Genomic DNA, 18,828 nt, shown 5'->3' with positions numbered 1-18,828 from the left:
ATCATGGTGCCATATTCATTACAGTATACAGTATAATACATGCTACATCACTGCTGCCACATTACTGGAGTAGAACATTCGCAAAATTAACTTTTAAAAATTATCTCAATAATTATAAATCACACTATTTTGAGTGACCAAAAAAAGATAAAAGAGACAATGATAAACACTGCCACTGTCTTTCCATAAATAAATGAGTGCTGCCATTCACAGACATTGACAAATGTCTCTCCGACTGGAAGGATTAATCACAAAGAATCTGAAATGGTGTCATGCTGACAACCCTTTTAATGATGTTTAATGCTGTTTGAATCTACTTCAAACGGTCTGAGGAAACGAATAACGCGCTATCCCCTTTCATAATGTGAGAGGCATCTCCGTCTGATTCAATCTCTGAAAAAGGCATTTTACTGACCTGAACAACTAAATGACAGTAGAGACAGTATGAACTATGAGAAACACACCATATGGTACGCTACTTCAATAGCTTACTTTTTTAAACCTCAACATGGCTCCTTTTGCAGTTAACTAGCCCCAAATAGAAAAAAAAGAAAGTTGAAAAGAACCTACAATTTTTTTCTTCAAGTTTACTTAGTTGCATAATCGCGGTATTTGTTACATGAAAATATATCACTAAGGTAGAAGGCTGCCAAAGCAAATATTTTATGACCTTTTACTTCCAAAGTACTTTTTACTTTTATTTTTAGTCATTTTTGTAAGAGGACCAACAAGGTTTTGCACAACAAGGTGATTTTATGTATTAGGAAACAGGCCAAACCTGGCAGTGCCAAGATAACTACCGGCTGCATATCTGAACATATAGCTTTCATTTACACCCTTAAGACAGACTTCCCCTCAAGACAGGCTCCCCTCAAGAAATTCAGAAGGAAGACGCTGAAAGCAATTGAAATATGGCAGTCATATTCACAGAATGTCATAAACCCCCAAGCAAAGAAGAGAGAGAAACATAAAGCTTACTTCTGAGCACTTCTGAGAGTGCAGGAGAGGAGAGGCACACCGTTTGGACCGCACGTCCCCCAGATTCAGGGCCTTTACTGAGCATGTGCCGATGCAGCAGGACGGACCCGAGAGCTCTCGAAATGACAGACCTCTGCTAACGAAGCCGACAAACGAAAAGCAACGCCAGGCGAAGCACGCTCCGCGCGCCCTGGCGCAGATGGAAGTTGTGGTTTCCCGCTGCAGCCGGAGATTGGCGGTACCAGGCGCGCGCAGTGGGAAGCGTGGATATGAGGCAGCCTGTTACGCCGCTGATGGCGGGAGGAAGACATTTACAGCTTCGCCATTCACCGAGAGCCATTGTCCCGCTCTCAAATAAAAGTGATGTTGCAAGCTGTATGCACTCATGTTTCAAAGTGCCTTGGGTGCAAATAGGACAGATGGCTGGTAAAAAAAAAAAAACAACAACAGTGCACCCATCATTTTATTTCTGTATCGTTCTCAAAAGTCCATGTTTTTTTGCTGCAATACTACCCCAGGGCAAGCAGAGAAAGATACAAATAACACATTAGGAACATATTTTACAGCCGAATCCAAGATATCCTGACAGAAAGTGGGAAACAGGAGGGGGCTACCATTAGCGGAGCAAGCCCGCTGAGTGTCCATTTGTAAAGCATGCTGGGATTGTAAACTGGGGCGATAAGCAGAATATGCATATGGCAAGCAACATATTTGCTCTCTCTAATGTTGTTTTAAGGGCCCATCAGAAAAAATAATAATGCTATTCAGTCTTGCACATACTTAGAATGTAAGCCAATCCCTTTAAATTTGTACATGTAAATATATTCTTAAAGTTTACTGCAGCAGTAATCAAAATGCCTGTTCCATGAAACCATGAAAGTAATTATATATATATCCATCCATTATCTATACCCGCTTATCCTGGGCAGGGCCACAGTGGGTGTTGGAGCCTTTTAAGCTGACCAGTCCCTCCAGCTCTTCAGTGGCTGGTTTTCCTTATTTTTGTGCTGGAATAAACAAAACTCAAAAACTCACTCTCTCAGTGTGTACTCCTGGTCTCGGTCCCGAACTGTGGAGAGGAACACACCTTTAAGCATTTGGGCTGATTAGCTAACAATTAAGCATCTGGGCTGATTAGCTAACCCAGGTGCGTGTGCTCTCTCCACCGGGAGGCGTGACCGAGATGAATCCGGGTCTTGGCCAGATTGAATACTACAGATACTTCATCATAAATCATATAACTTTTTCAAGAAACCAACAGAGAAGTGAATTTCTCTAAACACAGTGGTGATTTGTTCCTGTTAAAACTGACTGTAAAAAAAATCTACTTGCTGATCATGTTATCATTTTAAGCTTAAAAAGGTGAGCATATTTGGCTGCTGGTATCTGATCTCCAACTGTACAAAGCTTTTGGCTTTCAATTTTGTCCAGTTCTATTACCCTCTGCTTTTTGAACATTATTAAAAATTAAATATATCCTTAGTGATTGAAATCAAAGCGTAAATGATACAATTATCAAACCGAAGAATCAAATTAAGCGCAAAAATAAAAATGCCTCAAAGAAATCTTAGTAATTGATTTATAACTTCAAAGGCATTTGAACAGCAACAGAAAAGGCCTGCTCAGAATGGTCTGCACATAAATGGTCATTTAACTCTACTGCAGATTTGAGACTATGCCAAGGTTTTCTTTTAATTAAAAACCATATAATGAAATAATTACATAATCAAATTGTCCTTTTGGTTAGTAGGCGACCAAGCTTCTAAAAATGTTTTATTAAAGGAAGATGAAGTCAATGTTCTGATCTCCCCGGGCACCAGGAGTGGCATGGGGAATAAGACACTCACTCAAATGTTAATGCAAAGCTACCCAGGGCCCACCTGTATATGTCCTGCTCTGATCCAAAGCTTTAGGTGTGTTCGGTTAAGACGTTGAGGATAATGTTAAAAAGCCTACTGGTTGCCAGTTGGAAACTTGGAGCAGTCTAATAAATGAAAATGTACTAAATGGATCATTTATGCCTGCTGATTAGCTCATGAGAATTCTCACTGTGCATATATCCATGGTATATCATGGCAACAGAAATATTTTTAGGGCACATGGAGACATTATTTAAATTTTTTAAAAGAAATATCAAATATATTCTCAAATATAACAATGCTACATTACTGGAAGTATCCTGCCAGTTGCCAGATCTGACAAATATGGACAGTCTTAAGTCACCTACTGAATCACTTTATACCCAACATCACCCAGCTGTGCCAATATTCATGATATTCCATGGCCTCTCATGCCTGATTGCTTGTGTTTATTCTTCTGTTAAAATTGTACCCGATGACGTAACCTACAGTGGTGCTGCGTGATGTAGCAAGACAGGACGGGCTCCCAAGGAAGCTGAGTGTAATGGGCAGCCCATTCACCTCACACAAAATCAGACACACAGAAGGGGCACGGACGCGGAACCAGGGGAAACCCGATGTGACAACAGAACTAACTGCAGTCTGAGCCACCTGTGTGTCTCATGGGCGGAGAGGGAGAGGGCCCAGGGATTCTCAATCCTCCGTCGCCACCGTGCATCAGGCCTCCTGGAGAAGCCCCTCGCGCTGACTGGCAGTGAAGTCACTGAGTCACACGCGGCGGGCGGTCTCTCTTGGGTACGTCCAGCACAGATGTGACACAGCTGGAAACGCTGTAGGCTCAGGCACACTGAGAATTTGAACAGCGCTAAGACTACATATTTTTAATTAAAAGTAAATGGTGTAGGTTGCTCTCTACCATAGGTAAGCATTTGCCCATAAAAAATCTGATTAGGCATCAAAGAACGTGATGGAGTTACTGTTAAGCTGGGAAGGAAACATAATAACAATCGCTGACATGGTGATATTTACTCTTTGGCAGATGTTTGAATGAGCTGGAACTGTAGCACCACCACTGTGGTCATATGCAATAGAGTTCTTAATCAGGTACGCTAGAATTCCAGCTTCTTTCAACATTTGCCAGAGAGAAAATACCACCCCAGCAGCAATTAGCTTTTTTTTCTCTACTCGTATAACTTCGTTAAGTGACCTTGGGCACTGGACAGGCGGTATATAAAATGTATTGTTAGTATTCATCGTTACTCTATTTATTATTACTCTTTATTGAATTATCTGACTTACTTACTGTCTACATAAAGATGTTGTGCTAACTAAATTGCATATAGCTACGTATCTAGCTTTCTTTCTCCCAAAACAAAGAATTACAAAAACCCCTGCAGTCTACTATTAGAAGTAACTGCTACTGAGACCTTACATATCACTTACTAATAAAGAAGCAACTAAAGTCTTAACACTGGGGTTCTGCGGCCTTATTGGTGCTGTATTTCACAACCGATTTGCAGGCATTTACAGATACGTGTTGTTTCAATGAACCCTTTACTTGTCTAACAGACATTTTCAGACAGATTTCCTTGTTTCTAGACTGGGCATATGAAGCAAATTCTTCAGTTATAATCGTCAGTTAAAATCTGCACAAATCCAAGGGCATTAATGACATAGAGTAATTGCAAATTATGTGAAGATGTTTTGATACCGATACCATCAGTTGAAATGCTTGCAAAGTAAAGATAAACTGAAAATGTTTTTTCCTCCCTTGTGCAATGGATATCATTTTTCATAAGTGATAATGTCCATAGGACATATAATGAAAACTTGGTCCATAAAATTTTTTTTTCTGTGTTTGTATTTTGTATCTGTCTCAGACATTGGAAATGAACCCCCCCCCCCCCCCCCCCCCCCCCCCACCCCCAGTATATACGTGTGTGAGGAAAATGAGAACAGTTCATCAGTAGCACAACATTAATCAGATATGTGTGCTCTGATCTTGGAACAGATGTACTGGATAAATGCCCAGAAGATTTCAACAAGCAGCTTAAGAAAGGTGGATTTTCGTGTTTTGCTTTAGGTTCACTCTTAAATTAAAAAGAAAAAAACACTGGAGTTCATATAAGCTGGCAGTGCTTATTGATATTCACAACAGAGCTTGGCTCATTGTTTGGCTATCGAGACATATCACCCCACCACAGGTGAGAAGGAGACCATTGGATGCTTGCCAGATCACTGTTCTCCAAACTCATTGTATCTTCTCCCTTTTGTTTATATCTGCTGGCTTGTTTTTTTCCAAAGTGCTGGCAAATTTAGGTAGGAGTTCTGTGTTCGGAATGACAAGTAGCTTTACGTGTGGTATACAGCGCAGCGATAATGATAATGGTTGAAGGAGAGCTTTAGGACGCGCAGTGCATTTGTATTTATGGTGGCCATGTTTGTTCCAGAAGCCACATATGGCATGCAATCAAACCTCTGGGGTTTCAACAGACTGGGGAACTGATTTTCAGCACTAGCCTAGAAAAAAAAAGCTAATAAAATTCTACCTCTGGAAAGAATATATCACCCTCACCTCTAGAATATGTACTGTTATCCACCCCAGAGTCCACAGTGTGAAAAATGGCTTTCATCTTGTATTGGAAGTAAAGGCAGATGATGCTCAAGACTGCATATATCACACTGAGGGAGGAGTGGGGCGACAAAATGCACATGCCTCAGAGCACCACAATATGTCTGCACATTTAAATTCAATTATGTCACAATGAAGTTACTGTCACATTGTTTTGAAGAATTGTTCAGGTATCACTGTGTTGTCTTATGACCAAGCAGCACATTCCCCGAAGTGTTTTAGCAATGCTGTACAATGTTGTGCAATGTACAATTGTTCATGTAATGCTACTCATCACCAGGGGTGTCTTGAGGCATAGCTCATAGAGCACTGTCCACATGCTCACTGTGAGCTGAGAAGTTGGCGATTGGAATTAGGCCGCACAACTTTTGTCTCTCCCGCTCTCACTCTCAATTCCTCATGTCTCTCTACAAAGTCCCAACAAATAAAGCTGAAAAAGCTCTAATACTGTTTATATATATATCTCATAATCTAACTACTGCGGGCAAACTTGAAAAGCTGCTCTGCTTGCCTTTGGAAAGAGAGAAATGTCTGCCTCATCACTGCAGAATTAATGACTGCTGATAGATATCTGCTGAGCTCTGGCATTTCATAGGTGTGTACAGCGCATTAAAACACTGAGAGGCCCAAGGACATCTTACACAGAGGAATATGCAAATCAAGAAGCATTTTCATGAATGGTTAAATATGGCTAAATACTGTACGGGGTCTCTCTGTAAGCACATTATTTAGTCTTGACAGTACATGTGTGTGCTAGAAATAAATGATGTCACTGCTTAGTATTCTGTTTCTCTTCTGATGGTTGTGCAGTTTCTCAATGGTGAACAACACCATGGATCAGGCATGAACCAATATAGCATGTATTGTTAAGAATATATGTCTTCAGGATAACAACAGTTTGTTCACAGAAAACACTGAGAATATGATTGCAGTTTGTACATATAGATTCTACAGTTGTTCACACATCCCAATATGTATAAATAATACCTCCATATAAGATCATATAAGGAATGATACAGCTACGCAATGCTACTGTGTGTGCATACAGCACCAATCTCTAATTTACTTTCCAAATACCCTTACCAACACAAATACTCAAATTACAGTTAACAAGAGGTGCAATGGCTGCAGCAAAGAGGAAACAAACACAGCCCAGGATAGCCAATGAGCTGCCACCTCGCCCTCTTCAATTCTCAACATGGAGACGCTTCAGAAGGGAGCTCTACGCCTTTAGGCGGCATACATTTTAAGATATTTAAATGGATATGAAATGATTGAAATCAAGATACGATCAGACTATTGCCTTTTTTCTTCGGCATGAAATATGAGACCGACAACATTTGTATTTCAAAACCGCGGCCTCCAACCAACTCCTCATAGAAAAGGCTCTCGCTAATCTATTCCCAGCATGCCGCTGGTACACAATTCACAAAGATGACCTGATTTGGCAGCTCCCTTAGAGCCTCGAGATTGGAAATGTTAACAATATGGGCTGCTTTTACAGGTCCGGGCTTGAGGTGGCATTTTCAAAGATCTGTGCCTTGCTTGCACACAATGACAGCTTTTTTTGTAGCGCAAGCCGCTCCCATCGAGTGCAGAGGCATTTTGATGTTTTTTTCTCCCCCTCTGCTACGCTGTCATCCATCACCTTGATGAGCAATTAAGCAAAAGTCTACAAAGTGCCAGAAAGTAACCCAAAGTTTCAGACTGTGCATATTTCCTTTCAACCACACCATACAGCACACACCAGAGCACAGAGATAGATCCCTGATCACATGCTATCTGGCCCCATCAGTCACTTTTCCTCTCTGCTCAACATGACAAGGCTAGATTATTTTGAGCTGCTCTTTTTCCAAACACAACATCCCATTGGCTTTGTACAGAGGTGCAGGCTATTTTGCAAGATGTGTATGAGAAGTCATTACTGATGTATAAGCGCTACGTGGACATCCTCTGACATGCTCAAAGTAACATGTAGCATGCTGCACTCTCAGTCTTATTCTCCCCCAGTGGGCTGCCTTCAGTGTATGTGTGTTTACCAGGCCAGTAAACACAGATACACAGTCTGGATAGAAACAAAATGGCTCCTATGCTGACTGAGCACAAATGTGTGTGTGTGTGTGTGTGTGTGTGCGCGTGGGTATTTGTGTGTGTGCATGAGTGTGTGCGTGCGTGTGTGTGTGCAAGATTTATGAGGAGCTGCAGCTAGGATAGGTTCATGTACACACTCTGCGTACTGATTAAGATGCAAAATAAATGTTATATTTGACTGTCTTAGGTATCCTAACTCTGCTATGGAGTAGTTGCCATAAAGTATAATGTAATGTAAATGCTATGTAAAAGCTGTGTAAGTCGCTCTGGAAACGAGTTTCTGCTAAATGCCTGTAAGGTAATGTAATGTAAGGTATTGTATTTAAATGCAAGCGTCTGTTTAGTAATTTTGGTGTTTATAGCGTCATACCATGCTTGATTTAGACTGTAAATTATTTAGATTATTTAAATTTAATAAATGACAGGTAACCACATAACTGGCAAAACAATAATGTTACAAGGAAGAGGCTTGAGAAAATAGTTCATTTGAATTTAGTTTAACAGCAATTGAACTAACATATAATTATAAATACTTTGCTAAAGAAAAACAGGTTTACGGTATTTTAAAAATACTTTAAAAACATGAAATCAGATTAGTGGTTGCCAAGACGTGCAACCAGACAACAGGAAATTGATCACTGTAATTTGCCAGGATACTGTAAGCAGGCACTGGATTTTTACATTGCAAGTTATTTTAAGTGAACCTGTACTACAGTGCACTCTATTATCATGAAACGTAGTTATCAACAGAACAACAATCACTTCCAAGATATATTATGAATAGACAAGTTATCTTTTTTTACATTCTGGAAACAGTGGTTGCTAAAATAGTCTGGGGGGGATCTTCAGCTCTGTGCCAACTGCTGTGTTGCTAATGCTAGCTAAAAAGATAGAAATGTGAGGTAATGGCCTCAAGGGAAACATTATTTCTGTTTTTCTGCAACTTTATTTTGTGTATCTTGACTTGAAAAAAGGTGTTAATTTCAGAAAACGTGCCTGCATTTATTTATTTGATAATTTTTGCTTTGCATTTTCAGAGGTGGAAAATCTAGGTTCAGAAAGTAAATGTCCTTCTCAGTATTGTGTTGCCAATTAGTACAATCCTTCAGCCAAAAGGTAGAAGTGAATTAGTGAAATCAGCAGGCTGAGTGGAAGAAACACATGGCAGGATTTTTACAGTCTGGCCTTTGGACTTTCCACATGTGCATTTCTCAGCTCCACTGAGATAACTGCACTTCATAGGTAGCAACCGTTTGCTCACTATTAATGCCTGGAAAAAAACATGAGCCTTTAGTGAAATGGCTCATTTTCAATTAAGAGCAGGTGAGTGGTATGACTGGGTCTACGGTGAGTTTAAGCATATGTTTTATTCAGGTCAAAAAATCAAGTGTTTTCAGGAATTCTGTACAGGAGGAGATGCATACTGATTTAATGATAGATCAAATAAGCTGTAATTTGGGTTATGTAAAATGTCACCTTTAGCCAGAAGGGGGTCCTCTCTGCCAGCAGGGCCACAGGCAAATGCCTGCGTTGCCTAACAGCTACACGCGGCCATATAAAATGAGCTAATTACAACAACGGCAATATTTCCCACCGGGTTTATTGACATTGTTTCCTCTCCCTACTCAGCTCCCTTTAAACCAGCATTAGTAAGGCCAGGGAGTGCAAAGTGGTCCACAAAGTATGGTTTTAAAAGAACGTATTCTAAAAGAGATTCTATGTAAGGCAGCTGCATTCCTAATGGTAAAACCAAATTTGTAATAGCAGGTATTGAATGTTACTGCATAAATGTGAATAAATTCACACTTTTTAGAAATGATTTTAGAAATTGTGAGTGCTGACATAGGAGTGTAATGAGTGCTGACATGGGGGTGTTATTTCAATGCTTAAACCAACCAGCCTTGGAAAAAATCATATCAAACTTTTTATTTTTATTCCTACAGAAGTTACAGGAACATTTAAAGGCAAATAAAACATTGCGAATTGCGCTTATTTAGTTTCAGCATGACATTGGTGAATGTCTAGTTGTCACTAGGGATCATTTTAATATCAATATCTTGGTACGCAATAAGATTTTTGGCTTTCAACATTGAAAACTTTTTTGTTGAGATATTCACTTTCTTAAATACCTTTTAGTGCAGCATTTATTAAAGTTTAGGATGTCAGTATGTTTAATACACCTCAGAAGTTTGAGGCAATTGAGGGTACATCATTATGCTATTTTATGAATATGCTTCTTTTTTCTTTTTTACTAATACCTTCCAGACCAGCAGCTTTAAGTTTTTAACAGCATTTGGTTGTCAACTAAAATGGTAAGCAAACAGTACTTACAGCAAACAGTACTGATATGACAGCAATTAAGGGAGACATTGCTGGCAAATTATTAAATGTGTACAATAATGAATATGAGCATGGTGATATGATCATAACATTTGTTCACTAATGTGGTAGTCGAATGTGAGGGATGGAAAAATGGAGCCCAAAATAGGACCAGAAATATGTTTATTTTTAGTTATAGATTTGCCAGATCATATTGAGTCCATGTGAGGATATCTGACAGTAGAAAGATTTTCTCCTCATGCTACGTAAAAGGCCAGGTCTAGTAATACAGGTCAGGGGCAGGTAGGCTAAAGCTGTATGTGACCACTGCCTGACTCTTGTAAAGAAAGGCTGATTGGGGGCCTCCCAGGTGGTGTCCAGCTAAGATACTCATCCTTGGTGCGGTGATACTACTCATAGTCCGGAATCAATGGCTGACAGTGCCAGTGCAATTTTTTGATCATCTTGGACTCCAGCAGGGAAATACTCTGGCAGCTGCATCACACAGGGAGGGAGGGTTTCACCTGGCAGGTTATGCCTTAACTCCTCTGACTCCTCCGGTCCATTGGGTGACTGCAGTACGCCTATCTGCACTTGGAGTGCACGTCTCCGGTGCAATGGACCCGCATAGCTAGGCCAACGCACAGCCGAATGAACAGAAGAAACGCTGGCAGCTTGCGCCTTGGACATTAATCAACACAAAAGGCTTTCAGCCATGGGACAGGAGTACAAATAGATTTGGGAATAAAAAAGTAAAATTGGGGGATACATTTAGCTAAAAAATAAAGCGAAACAGAGACCGCTGTCCGTATGGTGACTGACTTAATCCATACACAAATCCCCTGTGTGGCCAGGGGTTCAGTTCCCCACCAAGGCACTTTCCGTACTGTGATTCCATCTCTAATTATAACCCACTCTGCTCTCCCCGTGTCTGAATAAAATGAAAAAGTACATACATTTTTAAAAGGGGGAAAAGAGAAAAGTTGGCTTAGGTTTTGGGCAGGTTTTTGGTTTCAGTTTGCTTCTGAAGAAAGCATCATTTTACTTGTGTACAGCTTGTAACCCAAACTAGCATGGTGTGGAAAATCATTAGGAACTTAAGAGACTTTCCTGAGTCTAGTGCCATTTTCGACTTCACAGGTGCACCTGCACATTTGGGAATAGATTGACATTCAAGTCGCTGCACAAAACCAAAACAACTGCTGTGACAAAGCTATGAAGCACATGGCTTGATAAACCATACGCTGGCCATACGTTGGCATCAATAATGCCATGGTTTATTGCACACAGCAAGCCATAAGGTTGCGTTATTTTTTAAATGAATAGTGTTTATGTTGCTCAGCACGTAGACTGTGCTTAAAGTATTTTGATTACCCTTATTACACTTCAGACTATCATCACCTAAGAGGTCAGTTCATTTTAAATGATTTACTGGTGAGTTTGTAGTGCTTTGTACACTCTGGATCAAAGCGACATTGCACATGCACAACTATTTTAGTAATATAATTGTCGTGCACACAGGCACTTGAGAATCTCTGTTAGTATACAATGCCATACTGGAATTACTGCTTACTTTGATCTTGCAACACAACACTGCTCTAAAAGGCACCAGGGGAATAGCGCCGTATCCCGCTGCATGCCATGATTACCGACCCAGGCATTAACATATGCATCTTGCAGTGAGATCCATGCGCAAATCCCTCAGGAGTGTTCATTTTCAGTTACTAACCACAATGCCAATGGAATGATCTGCCTTTTCACATATCATGTACTGTAGAGAAATATTTAACAATACTGAACTAATGCAAACTAACTAACTAACTTGCTGACTAACTAACGAACATCTGTAATGGCCTGCTTCTCTTTCATTGCTTTAGCATGTGTTTCCCTCTGATGCCATTGAGTTTGAGGACAGACACGATGATTGAACCAAAAATGCTTTGTGGACAAAGCAATCACCAGCCAGTGAGGTGTAGACAATACATTGATGGTAGAATGTTTCATTGAAATTTTGAAATAGTTTCTATGGCAACAGTGCCCTTTCCAACGACCCTACTGTGTATCGACGGAGTTTTACAGAATTAATAATGAATAACATTTTTTTAAATCACAAGAAACCAAACAGACGTTGCGTAAAGGATTAAAATAAATCTACGGACTTTGATTATAGACACAGGCTTGCATTTACTAAAGTGCTTCACCAGACTAAACCATCATTTTATGATACATCTTGCTTGTAGAGATTTTTGATATCCAGGGATGCATTCAGCTTCGCTTGGCAGATGAAGCACTCCCCAGCCTGTAAAATTTACAGTTTAATTTTGCTTAATTTTCACATGGTATTAAAATGGAACCCAGCTCCTTAATGGCACTTCCTTATTGCAGAGACAAAGGGAACCTTTTACACATACATGCCAGAGGGATGACTCAGTGCCAGCCAATGGTGCACCACAGCTCTCCAATCCATCACACATTTATATTGCAAGTCCTCCATGAGCAAAGACAAGCACTATAATTACAGTGTGCTCGCCGCTCACATTTTTGCATGATTGCACTGCTTGGACACGCATCTAAATACTATGAAGAGCAGACAGCAGCTGAACATCACAGCTCAAACAGATGCTGCTGCTCTTATCTTTCAACAGAGGAGCTTGTCACTTCGAGTGCTCTTGTTTTAACCACCGCATAATGTTATTCATATTAAAATTTTTTCTTGTTTACTTATCTTAAAAAAAAAAAAAAAAATTGGCCACCACCGGTGCATCAGCACTGACAGGGGAGTCTGCTGTGCCAACAATCTGAATTCTCACATCTTAGGCCTTGTAAATTCATTACAGCCATTTATAAAAGCTCTGAGTTAGGTGTCGTGACAAGTTCTGGCATCTGGACCCCGAAGAAAGTTGGAGAATTAATTTATTTTACAGCCAGTGACTTCAGATAACCCATCTGCGAGGCCCACATGCTCAGCAGAGAGAAACAATGTGAATTCTGGAGTTGACAATATGGCAAAGACATCTCGCTTGCGCCAAGCACCAAAAATGCACGACACTGTTACAAATCAAGGCGGGGGAAAGGGGGGGGGGGAATTGAGCCACAAACAAAATGGCAGAAATGTGACACACACCTGCTGTTCAGCAGCTGCATTTTGAAATGACTTACAGTGACTCAGATATTAAGTGCGCACAGCCACATTTTGTGAAATAACAGTTTGCAATGCTAGAGCATTTCACACCTGCATTCCTCCACTTCCCTCAAAACGCTGAAAAATTCCAATAAGACTTTTCTAAAGGTTGACCGAGCGTTGAACAATAAGCATTGCATTGCGGCATAGCTTTCCTTATTCACTCAGGTTGAATCTGGAGGGAGCCAGCAATAATCTGATCTGTACCGAAACACCATCAGGGAAATTAAATGATGATACGGAGTGATGATATCATTATTTGCTTTTTTGGTTAGGTTCAAGATTCTTGACACATGACTTTCTGTCCTATAGTCTCCAGATTCTGTGCAGCACTATAATCTTGTATGTTGGTGAGCCATCAGCAGTTTCAAAAGGTCTTTATGCAAACCAAGTGTGCAGTTAAAATGGTGACATAAACATCTATCTTTGGGTTTCTGTGTTGCTTTTAGAATTTGTTGATCTTTTAATGACATTGACAATGACATTAATGAAATATGCAGACATTTACTGTAACTATTACATATTTTACATTAGAGTTTCAAGAGGCAACTCATTTTGCATGACAGGATAATGTGTAGCATTACGCAGTTGGATTTAACATACATTACATTACATTTATTTGGCAGACACTTTTATCCAAAGCGACGTACAAAAAAAAGTGCATTTCATGGTCATAGACAACTGCTAAGCACAGGTTCAGTAAGGTACAATACTTATTTTGTACAGCTATTTCTAGCCAAGAACACAGTTTAGTTCACACAGTGAACATTATTTAGACCTAACCTCTGCAAAGCCAACTAGGCAGAAGAATAAGCTACAGTATTAGGACAAATACAAATTACCAAAAAGTGCTGGGATGGGGCAACATGTAACAAGTGTCATGAAAAAAGGGGGGGGGGATTTAGAGTGAAATATACAGCGTGGTGGTGGTTAGTCTAGGTATAGTCTGAAGAGATGAGTCTTCAGGCCACGGCGGAAGATGGGTAGTGAGGGGGAGGTTCGGAGAGGGACGGGGAGTTCGTTCCACCACTGGGGAGCTAGGGTGGAGAAGCTCTGTGATCCCTTTGGGCGGGTGGGAAGGGTTACAAGGCGCCCTGCTGCTGCAGAGCGGAGTGATCGAGCAGGCACATATAATCGAGTCATGTCCTGCAAGTAGATGGGGGCTGTCCTGCTGGCAGCAGTGCAGGCAAGGGTCAGGGCTTTGAACCGGATCCTGGCAGTGACCGGTAGCCAGTGAAGTGATCGCAGCAGAGGAGTGACGTGGGACATACGTTAATACGTTAATTCTTTAACAACATGGAAGTTTCTCAGTGTTCATTTTGCTCATATTTGAGGTGTTTTTTTTTCCCCATTCAAAGCCCTATTAGAATTCACTAGCAAATCACTGAAACTGAAAGAGGAACAGCGATGAACACAGCAGCATATGCGAGGTGGACTGTGCAGCACTGTCTTAAACGTCAACAAAACACTTCATTTAGTCTGATGGCTGTCAGGCTCATCTGCTTGATCTCGCTCCCACAACGAGGACGAGCACGTCGATACACCTCGGCGGTGGGGGCGGGGGAGGAAATTCCTTCGCTCGGCGATCAGACGGAGAAATAAAGCATCGATCGCGGCGAGGCGTGGGACCGGAACCTCCTGACCCAGCTCCGCCCGTACCGCAGGCTCAGGGGTCCAGACGCTCCGCGCGCCTCTCCGTCCCGATCAATTACTGACCTGTCAGTCGCCGCTGGCCGTGGAACGGACGCGAGACGGCGGGGGGGGGCGCAGACAGATGAGAGGAGGCGATGATCCGCGCCCACGTTTTTTGAATTTGCGTGGGCGCTCTCCGCCCGAAACGACGCTGCGTAAATCCGGCAAGCCCGAAAGGGTGTAATTACAGCGCGCACGCGATGATTTGCATGCCCGCGCTCCACTGCCACATATGATTGACTTCCCCTATTTATTATATTTAACAGCAACCAAATACCCAGAAGCATGCCTTTTTGATTTTACCTGAGAGCGGGCGAAAGCCTTTAATTAAAAAACATTGAAATTTCACGGGAGGCCTGACATTTGCAGAATTATTAGCTGTTCATTTATGGCTGAAACGTAACTTATTATAAATCAGCCTATATGTCACTTAATAGGCAAAGCTCATTTGTTTTGATGTCAGTGACTGATGTTGATAATTAAATTATTATCTATATCTTAGCATAGAAGATAGTCATGAATGTCTTCATTAATGCTTCACGGAAGATTCAGCAGTATTTGCGCAAGTGAAAATGACAAAGTCACTTATGCCGGAAACATACTGTCTATTCAGTCAGCTGCTCGCAAAAAAATTGAAGACCCTCAGATCTTTGCTGATATCACTGACACATATTCACGTATTCTTCTCCTTGAGTTGATCATCAGCAGTATCAAAACCAAGTCTGGCGATCCAAATTCGCACAAAACCGATGTTGATTATTGTCCTGGCTGATTGACTTTCTTTCTCTCGGCAGAATAACCACAATTATTTCAGACATGGCAGACTTACTCCTCACGCTTTTCTCCTCCCTATGGAGCTCATTACTGTGATCAGCTTTCATTCTGTGCTGCATTCACATATTATTTCACATGGTTACCAGAACATAGTTTGTATCCTTTATGCAGTCGCGTAGGTATTCTTTTCTGAAGTGTGTACAAGTATATATATATATATATATGTGTGTGTGCGTGTGTAGGTATTCTTTTCTGAAGTGTGTACAAGTATGTATATATATATGTGTGTGTGTGTGTGTGTGTGTGTGTGTGTGTGTATAAGTGTGTGGGTGCATAATTGGGTGCGCATACCTGTATGTGTATCTACATGCATGTGTGCACAGTGCTGAATCCAGTAATCCTCTGTGTGAACCCACCACACCAGTCACATCTGTAGCGTAGTGTTAGCACATCTCTCTCCTGATCGTCATGGTAATAGAAAATGAGGAAATGCCGAGCCTTGCCGGATGCATGTCAACACGTTTCTGATGTAAACGACGGCCCCTTACAACTCCTACTCAAAATAACAGCCAAAACAAGTCCATTGTACTGCATATTACAATGACAGTAATCATAAAATGCGCAACATATAAAATTTAAAAAGTGGGGGTAGATGAACTTACACGCACACTTTCTGAATGTGTTTTTCAGATCTGCCCAGCCCTACACTGCACTCACATCCCTTCACACTGTTGCCCCAGTGCTGGTCTTGGCCCACCCTTATCAACACAATAAAAATAATTGAGTTTGAGAGCCGCTGCAGGAGTGCACTGTGTCACTGCTGGCCCACCGTGCCTGTCCTTCTTTCTGCATGCAGGGCATTCTTTCCCCCCTGAGGGAGAGTCTAGAGGTCTCAGATGTGTGATGTATGGTCTGCAGCTTTCTACTTATAACCACCCAGGAAACTACAAATAGAAATCATTGGACATTTTTTCCCCTTTCAATTCAGTTATCTTTCTATATAATGTGCTTTTAGGAGCAGAGGAAATGACTAAATGTTCATCCTCTGGCAATATGAGCATTAAGACCATGACAAGAGCAAACATGTATTTCTTTATACTGCTTATCAACCTTTCACGTTATTTCATTATCACACATACGCGAGGTTTTCACATTATACCACAATTCCCTCTGGCACCACTGTTTGGAACAGATGAAGACATATCCCTGACATTGTTTAGCATTTGTGTTCCTTCCTTTGTGATAATCAAGCTTGAAGGAGAAATCTATCACAATTCCAAGCCCTCAAACCTTACAATCATTATTTCTTTGTGTTAGTGTGTGTGTTAATGTGTCATTAAAGCTTTAAATGGCTAGGCACATACCTTGGGTGACAACATGCGATCACAACATGCTTTTTCAACTGGCTGGCACACTGTACTGGTCACTATATGTCTAATATTGAAGACTGCAACTTCTGAGCACATGTGAAACTTCTGAAAATCCCTCTGATACCAACAGAGCACACATATTTTACAGACGAGATCCATGCAATTTGGCTATCTCACATGCTCGCTCGTAAACTCATCAATAAGGCCTCTATTTGCTGAGACCTGACAAACCTGTTATGTATGACTGCTTTTTAACAGGCTCTCATGCAAAGCATATTCATCAAGTGCGGCTATATCATGCTTCGGCACGTAAAAAGCTCTTCTGTGACTGTACTTCCTATTGCCATATTGAAAAGACTGAGAATGTACCTTCCCTGGCTAGCAACTAAAGCTTGTTTACTGGAAAATTCCATTCATCAGGTAAAGTAGCCACGGGTTCTGGAATTAGCCTTGTTTCCATTATCCTTTAGCACTCTGGAGACATGTTCTATCTTCATTTTTAAATCCCTAATTTGGCAATACCTAATTAATATTCAATCTGAATAAGCCTGTCAGCTGCTTTAGTAAGACATTTAGCAAATGAGCCTCTGGGGAACCACACTTGCGTCCTTACGATTTTTTTTTAGACGTTATTATTAATTATTGAGTTTGCACCACTGGTGGAGGGTACACTCTCATGACCTTTCACAAAAATAGATAAAATGTTAATTGTGAAAGGTCTTTTTTATCTATCTAATGGTCTAATCCTCTTAATTCTTCCAAATGGTTGAGACTGTTCATTTATTAATAAATAAGCTGATGACAAAACACCAAAAGGAAGAGGGGTGGCACGCTAGAGATAGCAACAGTGTCGATAACTATAGTGCTTATAGTCTAGCCTCTCAGTGAATTGTAATTTGTCATAACCTTGAACAGATTTTAATATTTAAAATGGCAAACTTCTCAAAAGTAAAAAAAAGTCCAATAACAACGCAATGGTCACCAATTGTACTGCTTGATTGTAGAGTGGCTGTCACGGTATTTCAGTTTCACTCAAATGATCAAAAAGCCATGTATCTGCTGTTTTTTACAGTATACCTGTACATGAGTCCAATTAAAAGAATGTCTTTAGGCTGCATTAATAAAACATTACTGATCAAAGTGTAGTTTGTTTCGGTGTCTGAGAGGGAAACTATGCTTTGATCCTGACAACCTTAGGCATTCATCCTTATTTTAATAGTCTTAGAATTTAATAAATAAATATAGTAAAAGATAAAAAAAAAATCTCCTATGTATCCTTCAGCTCTTTTGCAGTCCCCATGGCTTTGAATACATCCCAACTGATTTTACTACCCCCACAGTGAACTGGCTGAAGTTCGATTCTTCCCAACTTAAAAGGTCATAGCTGGGCCACAGTCATGGTCAGAAGTGAATGAGTCACACAGGCTTCTCATACAAAGTGAGGTAGCCTGTTCAATTTCTGTGTACCTTCACAGAGATACAATCACAGCAATTGTGCTAGCTTTGCTTTGCCAGATTGAAATAAAACAGCATTCAATGTCTTAGGCTTTTGGAACATCAGTTTGTTAATTTCTAATCCTTATCGCTAGTTACAGGCCCCTATTAGATTTGCCCAGAGCCAAGCTCAATTGCCATTGCCCACTCAATTGCTTAGTTCACTGGACAGTAAATAGCATTGCTCTGACATCGCATTTGTCCTGCAGTGTTATGCTTCTGCTCGCACTCTACAAAAAGCTCTGTCATAATGCAGGGACTTCTTGGATGCTCAACAATGAATTCAATTTGGCTGTTAAACATTGATTATCACAATTTTAAATAGATGCCCTGCAGTACTCTTCAGGAGAAAGATGTAGATTCCACAATAGAACCAGCTACCCGTGGTCTGGGGAAGATTTGCCCCCAGAGAAAAGCCTGATTATGAAAATTACCTGC

The 18,828-nt window shown here is 40.8% G+C and overlaps 1 protein-coding gene across 5 annotated transcripts in view; it reads right to left on the bottom strand.

The window, feature by feature from the left end:
• Nucleotides 1-18,828, bottom strand: part of LOC118217269 (protein ELFN1-like) — a 146,808-nt gene that overhangs the window by 103,147 nt on the left and 24,833 nt on the right. The window contains exon 1 of one of the 5 annotated variants that reach the window (XM_035399164.1): nucleotides 979-1,186. The exons of the other annotated variants lie outside the window; for them this stretch is intronic. The gene's annotated coding sequence lies outside the window, so the exon portion shown is untranslated. Of the gene's footprint in view, nucleotides 1-978; nucleotides 1,187-18,828 lie in introns of those variants that run through there. 5 annotated transcript variants of the gene reach the window in all.

The sequence above is a fragment of the Anguilla anguilla genome, chromosome 2 (assembly GCF_013347855.1).
Source record: "Anguilla anguilla isolate fAngAng1 chromosome 2, fAngAng1.pri, whole genome shotgun sequence".
Lineage (NCBI taxonomy): Eukaryota > Metazoa > Chordata > Actinopteri > Anguilliformes > Anguillidae > Anguilla > Anguilla anguilla.
Note: the sequence above shows the minus strand (reverse complement) of the source record. Positions and strands in the feature narration are given on the sequence as shown.